A 12,195-nucleotide genomic window follows, 5' to 3' on the forward strand; every position below is an offset into this window, starting at 1 on the left:
ATAGGTTCCCAGAAAAGTATTTATCAGGTGGTTATTTCCAATAAAAGTATGACAATTTTGGTATATATGGAAAGTAGAGGTATCCAATCTTACTAGAAAAATACTGGATTCCCCGAAAAATACTCATGAAGCGTATACAGGACAAAAATGTCAGGGTTCCCCATATCGACAGTCCGACGATTAGGAATATCTGCACGCGTGACGTCAGAGGTTACACGCGGTGATTGAGCCCTTGATGTACATGTTGATAAACTTTATGAAGAGTTAGACGTACAACACTTTCTGAGATAAAAATCACGGAAAAAGACGCAGGCAGTGGATAATCCGAGAATTTAATTAGGTTTTTATATTTGTAATAAAAAGTCAGCGATTAAAGACAACATCGTCTTGTGTATGCAATGCATTTACTATTTTAGTGTATACGTGTAGTCAGTGCCGGACTGGGGCCACCTGTCCACCTGTCCGTGACAGGTGGGCCTAAGCTCATTAAAAAAAAGTGGGCCTAAGCCTATAAACAAAAAAGAAAAAAGAGAAAGAAAGGAGAGGGGGGAGAAAAGAAAGAAAGAAGGAGTGGGCAGGACACAGGACTGGAGAAAGAAAAAATAGGAAAAAAATGACTGACAAACAACACAAAAAAAGAAGTGTACTAGAATTCTCAAATTCATCTAATGATAGTGCTCTTAGGTCATTCTGTTATCTAATTGTACCAGGAAATCAAAAATTTGCCTTCTTCTGCTTTGGTCTGAAATGCTTGGAAAATGGGTTTGCGGTTGACAATTTTCAAACCTTTTCTGGGAGAAGAAGCCACCCAGACCCCCCTCGGACGTTTTCGCGCCTTTGGCACGCTCGTGACGCGCCGTCGGCGCGTACTTGTGTGGGTCTTGGTCAATGACCTGACAGAGTCCAGCAGTGCATGTAGTTAAGACCATGCCTTCCACTTTGGAATGGTGAATGACTCATGTCTTATGTGCCTTACTACTGGAATGACCCCTGTTAGCCCTGTACTGAAGTCAAAGGGCATTCCCGAACTTAGGGTACTTCCACTGAACTCAGTGGCATGTCTGGAATTTTATGCTTATTCTGATAGGCGACGGCCAAGGTTTGGATATCTTGAGAATTTTCACTTGGTTTCCGGCTCTGGGTACACCATATATTAAACCTTTCGATAGTTGGAGATTTCTGCAATGGTTTTGTGTAATATCATTAAGAATCGAATGATTTTTCAATGATCAATAAAGGATGGGCAGGGATGGATTTAATTTATTCTCTATGACATGAATGATACATTAAACCATGTAAAATAGACATGCGCATTCTTTTCTTTGTTTTGTAATCAATCGAATACCCACCAGAAATATTAGCCAATCACAGTGCAGGCTTGTATAGCGAACACATAGGTAGCTGATTCTTTACAGGTGATCTGAATTATGGAACGCCAAACTAACATAAAATCAATTCACTGCCAATGGGTCCCGTCAATTAAATGAATATTTGTAAATTTGTCGTTCCATACAGCTAGAGACGCCGATTCGAACAACCCAGTCGCCTGGTAACCGTGGTGAGTACTTTTCAGATACAAACTTAAGAAAGCAAACATCCCCCAACCGTCCTTCAATTTGAAATTGAGCGGCCAAGTGAAAGCATCTATTCACATTAGCCAAATATAGGATACGTCTCTCATCTCAAACAGGTTAGTAAACTTTTAATTTTCATTTTAAAATTTTATTCAGATAGGCTGGTATATTAACAAGTCCATAGAACAGTAGAACTTTAAACCCCCATTTAAACAGTCGATCAATATTTGTACGTGACAGAAGTAGGGTATGTCGAACCGAGTGGGTTTTCTCTTAGTCATTCGGTTTCTTTCCATTGGTAAAGACACGTACGTTCAGATAGGCTGGTATATTATTAACAAGTCGACAGAACAGTAGGACTTTAAACCCTCCATTTAAACAGTCGATTAATATTTTTACGTGACAGGAGTAGGGTATGTCCTTCGTTTTTTTCCATTGCTAAAGACACCTACGTACAATATACCACATGTTAGTCCCGAAATTACCTAGTTCGTGTTGAGTAGACGTTAAAATAGTGTCGTGTTTTATTTGCATTAAACTGGACCTACAAAATGGCGCAGAATTCTTCATTGTATTACCAATAGCATATGCGCAGTATGTTAGTCTCATAATTGTCTCTGGTTTTTTTTTATCAAGCAACAGTTTCTCAATGTAGAATTTGAATACCCGGAAAGGAATAGTGTGAGACGGCCTAGGTTTACAAACTATATGCATTGTTCATTATTAAAGGGGAAGTGTCAGCGTTCACCAGGTATACAAATCAAGGGACAAAATGTGAAGAATTTTCTGATTTATAGCCCACCTCACATGAATAATGAAAGTTTGTATTTCTTTGGCATAGCATCATAAAATTTTAGATTGTCGAATAGGCCAAGGTTAAAGTCTTTCACGCAGAGTTAACCAGTTTATTTACTTTCATATTTCTATTACATATTACAGACATATCTCCTGTTATCGGTCGGACGATGGCGGCGTGGTAGTTCTTCTTTGGGTAAGCTACCTTTTACTTTTAAATAAACGATCTTCACCATATTACAATATTTTCGTCAAACTACATAGAATAGTTTCCGTCCTATATCGGACTAATATGACCTATGAGACAGGGGTAGTCCAATGTTACGGACATATTCGTATGTGTAATCCTTCAACACCAATGAATTTGTCAATCGATGCGCATATTGATTTGAGTTTAGGAAAAAAGAGTTAACATTAATTTAATTCATGTTTTTTTTTTTATTTTCAGATTGCACTAAAGGAGACAAGAAGTTTATGGTATCATAGAGAGGTCCACACACGTTATTATTTATCTTATACTGGGTCTGTCTTTATATTCTGGCTGGTTGATGTGTATAAGCTTGGCTTGTGCACCAGATTCCTTTGTAAATATCATGTGAAGTTTTCCATGATGTATTAATAGGTTTTTTTTGGTTGAAAGTTGTAGACATGGGGAGTAATTAAATTGGGATATATTAATATGGCATCAATCAACTAATCCCACATCTCCTTTAGGCAACTAATATTTTCTTTTTGGGGTTCTTCTTTTGTTTGTTTTTTTTTGCATGTTTTTCACTGCATTTGCTTAAGTAAGGGGTGCTATATTTAATATATTCTGATATTTGGTTTATCTTAGATTTTTAATGCCCTTAATGTATATTGCAAATTTCTCATGAGAGTCCAGTAAAGATAATCTTGTATAACGTGTTTCTATGATAAACTTAGATGTATTGTTGATAGTGGGGTCTAGAGAGTTTACGGATACAGGTGAGTTATGCATCACCACTTTATAGATTTTAATATTTTTTGGTATGACAATAGACAAATGTAAAACGTGCTGTCTTTTTTATTAGTCCATAAACTGATTGCATTTTACAGGATTTTTATTGTAAGTTTGATGAAAAAAATAAATAAAGGGTCCAGAAAGATCTAACTAAACATAAATATAATTTTTTTCTTAAAAAATAGTGACGGCGCCGGTTAAAGTACATAAACTGAGATTAGATGTACAATACTTAATAATCCTTCACTAATTTACAGGATCGTGGGGATATGTTTGTAAGGGACGTATGAAGACGGTGATAGTTGTGGATGAGCATGACACACAGCATATTATACATGGAGGTATTATTGTACAGACAATTGTTATGCAATCGATGAGGTAAGCATTAATATCAATATTTTCTGTATTTCTAAAACAAAGTCGGAAGTGTTATTACTGTAATACAAAATTTCAAACATTATTTATGAGTTTTATTTAGAACATAAAATGTCGTTTAATGTAACACGATGAACCGAAATAGTAGTGGTTATTCATAGGAATTTCACGAATGAGGGTAGCTGATTGTGTTAGACCATTCCATTTCACTTCTTATCTGGAGTTCAAATATATATTTATACGTCTCGAATAATTCACTGTTTTCCTTATTTTAAAACATTAAAAAAAATATACATACTTGTTAATTACAACTTCTCTAGTTCATGTAGGCAACAAGTTTGTCCTTGGCTGTTGATATATAATGGTATATTTTACAGGACCACAACAATGTTAAGACGCCGAATGATCAATATGACGATTACCACTGGTATAGGAGAACAGACAGGGTAGGTATTAATACCAAACTTTACTTATTTCTAAATTATCCCTAAAATTTATAAATACATGTAATTCAAATTAAACTCCATGTGATATGCTTAATTACATAATATGATGGCCATTGAATCAAATTATACATATTGACTGTTGAGACATTCCTGGAAATAGAACTTACGCCTTCAAAACTGTGACATTTCAACAACGTATCACTTGGTCATCTTAAAGTTGCAATTTCATATTTTTGAGTTATATTTTTAAAATCTATTAAAATAAAGCCTGAAAATAGATGGTATCTATAAACAGTCCTACCTTGTTAAAGAATAATCCTATTAATTCTATAGGGGCCACGGTGGCTAGGTGGTTAAGACGCTGGCTCGCTAGCCTGGAGGTCGGGTGTTCGATCCCTGCATTGGCCGAGAAAGTTCATTTGGATTTTCCGACGTGTTTTCCCCTTATCAGAACGGAGGGCCTGACAAGGACAGCTGTCTAGTCCTTCGGATGAGACGAAAAACCGAGGTCCCGTGTATACATTAGAATGCACGTAAAAGATCCCTTGGCAGTTGGAATTCGATATAAGAGTAGGCGATAGTGCCGCTGCCCGGGCACAATTTCCCACATAGCACACTGTATGGCGTATGCCCGTCTTCATTAGCCCAGTATAGGAGTAGGACGTTAAACCCCATTTTATTTCTATTAATCATATAATTCACTATTGCCAGTTGAGAAATTGGCAAAAATATCATTTTCATCTTCAAATTCAAACATTTGAAGATAACTACTCCATGGTGGAGAATAGAAAACAAGGGAGGTAATTGTGTTATTATTTCCGGTGTAAATGAGTTTAAAGTGTGAGAATGACACCTATGATCGTTTAATAGTGAGTTGACAACCTATTGAGCAAAGGACATAGAAATAATTATGTTTTGACTTTCTTAGAAAATATGAAATTGTAACTTTAAGTGTTGAATAGTGGTTCTTAGATGAATTTACTGTATCGGTTTACTTTGAACAAATCATACTTCAGCTGCAAGCTGAGATTTTCTAGTCGCAAAACAATACAGCATGAAGTTAGGAAACGTTCGTTCGTAGTTTTTGAAAACGTTTCAGATTTACTGAAATATTAATCCTGTTGTACAGATGGGCAAATTTTCAACTACGTCCTTTTTTTAAACGATATTATTCATATGGACAATTTAATTGTCATAGTTTACCTTTTTTTCCAGCTGTGATTTGGATGGATGTCAAGCGGCAGTTTATGGTACCGGGAACTCGACTGGGAAATGGAAGTTGCATAGGGAAATTCTAGATTGGCAATAACAGGTTTATGTTTTTTCTGTATGTATTGTATATATACTATTCAAAAAAAGTAGGGGATATTTGATTTTTAAGTGTTATTAAAGTCACCTAATGAAACTGACGAAGAAACAAATGACAAAATGAAATGAAGTTCACATTCATCGATTTATTCCAAATGATCGTTAGACTAAGTAAGGCACAGACTGACCATTATAAGGGTAAAATGATACCCGGGGTCAAACAGCAAAGTTACCACAGCATCACAACCAAGTCAGTAACGGGTAAATCCTCCTCTGTTTGCCAAACAAGCATTGATCCGACGTGGCATACTCCTAATGAGACGTCTAAGGTCATTTTGGTCCAGATTGTCCCATTCCTGTTGCAACGCAGCAGCCAGTTCTTGGACATTGGCAGGACGTTGTTGACGTTGACGTAACCTCTGTCCAAGCATGTCCCAGACATGCTCGATGGGGGAGAGGTCGGGACTCAGTGCTGGCCAAGGTAATGTGGTGATGTTCTGTTGTTGGAGGTAACCTGTAACGATCCTGGCCCTGTGACATCTTGCGTTGTCATCCTGGAAGATGAAACGGCGGCCATGACGTCGTGCGAACTGCACAACATGGACTGCCAAGATGTTGTCCCGGTAGTACTGGCCTGTAACACGCCCTGCAACAACATGTAAAGCCGTTCTTCCAGCAACAGTGATGCCTCCCCACACCATAACAGTACCACCCCCAAATCGATCATGTCTGATGACGTTAACGTCTTGGAAGCGCTCGTTTCGACGACGCCACACCCTCTTACGTCTGTCCAAAAAATCAACAGTGAACCTTGACTCATCTGAAAACATCACATTGCTCCAGCGTCGATTATCCCAGTGTTGACGATCCCTACACCAACGACGTCTTGCCTGAATGTGATGATCTCTCAAACAAGGGATCACGCGAGGACGTCGGGCGCGAAGGTGACCCCTATGCAGTCGATTCCGAATCGTCTGGCCACTCACTCTCACACCAGTGTCTGTTTGAAGACGAGCGCTGATCTGATTTGCTGTGATGACACGATTTCTCAAGGCCAAGGTACGGATAAATCGATCCTGGGCTTGAGTTGTCGCCCTTGGTCGACCTGAGCGTGGTCTGTCCTGTACAGATTGTGTATCACGGTATCTGGACCATAGCCTGCTTATGACAGACTGAGAAACATTCATCGTCCGCGCCACAACCGCCTGTGTTGTGCCGATCTGTAGCATGCCAAGGGCACGTAACCTTTCATTTTGGGTAAGCCGACGCATATCAAAATTTGTTTTCTGGTCACTAAAACAATTAAACTGATGTTTCCACCCTGGAATTCAATGCCACAATGACTGTAACATTCAAAGTCAGAGTCGTGCAAATCTTGGGTTGGACCCCCATGATGATCCCAAGCATCACCTGCATTCCATGCGGTAGCTATTGGTGCGTTTGGGCGTCACATGTAGCTGGAAATGTTTCTTCTGTTAGGTTCTATAGTGACTTTTTTTGTAGTCATTTGCATAATTTAGTATTATGCCCCCAAAATCAAATATCCCCTACTTTTTTTGAATAGTATATAATTATATGTTTAACAATTTAAATCAGATAGAAAGCTTTTTAAAGAAAGTAATCGTAAATCAATTTGTACTTCACAAGTTGGTTATCTCAAGTTGGTCATGTCATCTGGTCTTGCGACAAGGAATACTGTTAAATTATTGTAGCGGGGATTGATTTGCTACTTTTCAGGTTGTCCGTTTGGTTGTTTGGTCTTGTTATTTAATTAATGGGATTTCGAGTTTTATTTTTCATAGTCAAAAAAGTCAAAAAAGATGTTATGGGTTGTGGTGTATATACGTTTCTATTGTAGTTATACTTTTGAAGTTTTGGTCTTGGTTTTATGGGAACTAGGATTTGATTCTTATGTTTGGTGGAATCAAAATGTGCCAGTTGATAACTGAAATAGAAAAGAGAACCAGCAGTTGCCAAACAATATACTTCGTACAATTAGGGCCCATAATCCAGGAAGCTATGGTCTCAAATGTGCGAATATTGAGAGGGACTGAGATTTGGGATATAAAGATATAATTTAAGTTTCATCGAAATGGGATAAAAATTTTGATGGACCAAAAGCAAAAAACGTGATTTTTCGTACAATCATGGGCCATAATTCAGGAAGTTACAATCCAATATGCACGAATATCAAAAGGAACTAAGATCTTTGGGTTATAAAGATATATTTCAATTTTCACCAAAATCAGATCAAAATTGTGATTTCTAGAGAGTCCACAACCTTGATCTACCATATATTTACACTATTTGCGTACAGGCAGTTTTGGTCCAATTTTCATGTGATCAAACTCAACCATCATTAGGGTGTAACGGTAATATATACAATCGTTTTTTAAATCGGATAAAAATTGTGACCTCTAGAGGGAACACAAGCTAAAAACATAATTTTTCGAACAATCAGAGGCTATAATCCAGGAAGTTACGTTCAGATATATGCAATTAACGAAAGGACTAAATCATAGTGATATCAACATCAATTTAAAGTTTTATCAATATCGGATCAAGTGTCATAATTCAGGAAGTTACGATCCGATATGCGCAAATATCAAGGGGAACCAAGATCTTTGGGTTATAAACATGTCATGTCATCCACGTTTCATTACACTATTTGCATATTGTCTGTAGAGTTTAGTGTTTGTGGACACAGCGACAGGCATTATTATAACAGTATCTGCACATCTATCATAGCTGCCATGGGTTTTACATGTACTTCAAACAAGCGAGTAGATGACAAAAAATATGGTAGCCAATTATGAACATCGAAGTGTGCACAGCAGTTGAACTGTTAGTTTGATTTTAAGTTTATTGACTGTGGGGGTAGACATCTGCATGCGTAGTATAATTTTGAGACACACATTCGGGTTATTCTCGTATATTTAACAGATTACGACCATACTTTGAACCAACATTCAGAATTTGGCTTTGCACATGTTTTTTAAGATTTCTTCAGTTAGATAAATACTTTATAAGTTGATCATTTACATCAGGGTATAATTCAACATGGCAAGTTTTGCCACTATGGCCCTCTGCTCGAACCTTACCATTTCGAAAAACCACGCTGATTTCACAAGGGGGTGTTTTTGTACAGCTGATTGTAGTTTCACATTGACTTGTGTCATGTCTTCTGATATAGATATGCCAGTTTGTTTCCTATTTGATTGTACTAATTGTCTTTCATCGCGTCTCATAAAATGCACAATGGTGCGTCTATGGAGTTATGACCCTTGATCACTTTCTAAAATCTTGTGGATGCTCTAGAGGCCAAAGTTAATATCTGATTGACTTAAAACTTATACACAATGTTTAAGGTCATGAGACGAAGAAGCCTATTGATTTTCAGTGATTTCCTATAATTACTGCCAGAGTTATAACCCTTGATCACTTTGAAAAGTCTTGTGAACGCTTAAGAGGTTAAGTTAATATCCGATTGACTTTAAATTTATACAGTGTTTGAGGCCATGAGAGGTAGAATCATATTGATTTTCCATGATTTCGGATAATTACTGCCAAAGTTATGGCCCATGATCACTTTGGAAAATCTTGTGACGCTCTAGAGGCTACAGTTATCATGCGATTGACTTCAGATTGATACACAGAGTTTATGGTCTTGAGACGAACAAGTATATTGATTTTCAATGAATCTTTATGACTTGAACAGCTAAATCCATGATGTTAAAAATTTTGTATACTAAACGTTAGCATGGGGCAGAACTTTATAAAAACCAAACAAATTCTTATGGTTTTCTGATAATTACTTAATGAGTTGTTACTCTTAATCAGATTTTAATGTATTATAAATGTTTCATTACCGAAAAAAGTAAAAATATGTGACATATAGCTGCTGTGGGCGTATGTTTCGTTGCCTGGCAACCTATCTTTTGACTATTATATAGCAAATACTGTCAACTCTTTATCCAATCTCCCATAATGGCCCCTTTAATGAAAATATTTGCGGCGAGTTAAGCAACCTGAAAACCGATGACGTCAGTGTTTGTGACACAACAATTAATCTATCTGATGAACTAAAAATATGAGCAAATCATTCAAATTAATCAACTCATCTATATCAAAATTGAAAAGAGAGGGAAGTTGTACCAATCATAGACTATCCAAGCTCGAGAAACAGAATCGAATTAATCCTGAACAGATTAGTCTACCCAAATCAAATCCCTTGACAATTGTAACAAAACAGAACTGAAACTCTACAGTTATTAGGTGTGAATAGTTCTGTATCTATGAAGGCTTGGATGGATGAGCCAACATCGTTGGATAGATTACTGTGTAGACATTGTGGCTTATTTCTTACATGTAATCTGAGTATTCTATTGTCAACTGTATATCATTTAAGCAAAAACGACTGAATGTATTGGAATTGTATTTGCTTGATAAGTCATAAGGGGCATACGTACATAACATTTTGGGGGGGGGTGGGGTGGGCAAAAATGCGACCAACTGATGCACATGCCCCTATATATACGAGTGACGCAGGTGCAAGTTTGTTATCTAAAAATGAATGTTTAAATCTAGAGTCCCTGGAATGCCATTTCCTGGACTTTGGAGAATTCTGATGGTCAGAAAACAATAATAACATGAGTAAAATACGTTTTAATTTCTACTGGGATTGAATATGCAACAAGTAAAAATTAAGTTCAACAGATCGCCTTAACATTATTTTCATAATTTAAAGATTGTCTACGTGTTTCTGAAACAAACTCACCTTCTCTTTTACCAATACAAAAGATAAAACTATGCTTCCAATAACTTCTTATCTGTTCAACTAATATTATTCATATGACAATCAAGAATATATTGTGAAATATCAAAACCTTCGTAACAAGTTCTCTCATGACAAGTTGACAAGTTAAAAGATTAGGTGCATGAATTCACACAAATACATCGAGTATATTGAGATTTTCCCTTCTATTTGGGCATTGTTTGTTTACCTCATTAATTCATTTAGTCTGAGACCGACTGCAGTGAGCACTTATTTTGAGACATTTCTCTGACCAACATACTCACAACAGAATATGAGTGAAAAACATATTTTCAAACATGATAAGTTGACAAGGTTATTTTATACAACTGTTTTGCGTGAGTAGCGTGACATATGCAATTTAGCTGCTCTGATTCACGCAAATACATAAATTAAGTATGTGGGATTTTTCCATCTATTTTGGCATTGTAAAGTTTGTTTACCTCAATAATGCATTTAGTCTGCGACCAACTGCAGTGAGCTCTTATTTTGAGACTGACTAATGATTTTCCATCCCCCCAGTCCCCATCATTTACGCCTCTGTGCTTGATGATGTAAATGACAATAAATTCCTTGTGAAACGCTCTCTCTCTCTCTGTGTAACGTCGACAATTACGTTTGGTCGGAAACAAACAGTATTATTTATATACCTAGTGTGTAAAGGATTGGTACGACATTATTCAGCTGTGATTTGTTAGACAGTACTAATCTATAGATTGAAATCTTAAACTTTTTTTTTTTTTTGGTTATATTATGTGATTACTATTATTATTATATTCACTGTCCTGTTCTAGTACTCTTCATATTTGGAGGATCAATAAAGATATATATTGGATATTTTATATGGTCACACTGCTAATGTAATCTTAGATATTGTGTCACACTTCAATGCATCTTTAAACTGTCCTATTTTGTACTCATATCCAATGAGTTCGAGTTCACTCATCATCTCACTAGTGTTCTGAATCTGAATCTGAAGGGTTACGTTGAAGCGACCAATTCTGGCTTTCATTCAACGGGGGAGGAGTGCGCTATTAGATGTCACTCGTAGCCACTAGTGTCTTGAAGCGCTTGATGGTATCTGCTTTCACAACACTATCGCTAAGTCTATTTCACTCTAACAGAGTTCTTGGGAAGAATGAATGTTTGTAATTGACACTTTTAGTTGGAATAATGTCGAAACACTTGCTATTGTTGTTAACTGAATTTAGTACAATGTTATTATGTGTAAAGTCTTCAAATTTTTTAGCTCTGATAGAAGGTTTCTTTGTTCTTGTAGTATATCAGCTTGGCCAGTTCTAATTAGAATCTTGTAGTGTGTGGTTGGATACTTCATAAGTTTTATATTTAAAGTCAATTTTTAGTAAATCTATTGTTTTCTTTCATCAACTGGGTGTGTGCTAGTATTTGTATTGTATCAGCCAAAGATTTAAAACTTCCAGTTTAAAGGTATATGTTGCTATTAGTTTTAATTGTATATTACATTGTTTAAATGTTTTTTATTTAAAGTGGAAGCCATGTTGGTGGTTTCTAAGGAATTTGTAATAGTGTAAACATCTGGTATATCAACAACTTTAAAAACAGTTCAAATATATCAGCATTACACCATAATGAAGGTTGAATTCGAATTTCAGGAAAATCGAAATGAAACTGCCAGACATAATGGCTGCTTTTTGTACGCAAATTGTGTAAAAGTATGTAATATGAAGGTTGTGGACCCCCTAGAGGTCACAATTTTTATCCGATTTTGATGAAACTTAAAATATATCTTTATATCCCAAAGATCTGTCCCTTTTGTTATTAATGCATTTCAGACCATAACTTTCTGGATTATGGCCCCTGATTGTTTGAAAAATTGCTTTTGTTTTTAGCTTGTTCTCTATCCATCTCTTGCAAGGTGTG

At 36.4% G+C, this 12,195-nt stretch overlaps 1 long non-coding RNA gene across 2 annotated transcripts; it reads left to right on the forward strand.

Annotated features, from left to right (window-relative positions):
- Window positions 1-357: 357 nt before the first annotated feature.
- LOC130014349 (uncharacterized) lies at window positions 358-5,554 on the forward strand. Of its 2 annotated transcripts, none has more exons than XR_008789322.1 (6): window positions 358-1,690; window positions 2,514-2,565; window positions 2,818-3,335; window positions 3,609-3,729; window positions 4,104-4,172; window positions 5,388-5,554. It is a non-coding gene; the product is annotated as an uncharacterized LOC130014349 (long non-coding RNA). The 2 variants fall into 2 exon arrangements; XR_008789323.1 differs by having other exon boundaries at window positions 358-1,558.
- Window positions 5,555-12,195: the final 6,641 nt, after the last annotated feature.

The sequence above is a fragment of the Patella vulgata genome, chromosome 9, assembly GCF_932274485.2.
Source record: "Patella vulgata chromosome 9, xgPatVulg1.2, whole genome shotgun sequence".
In the NCBI taxonomy this organism is placed as follows: Eukaryota; Metazoa; Mollusca; class Gastropoda; family Patellidae; genus Patella; species Patella vulgata.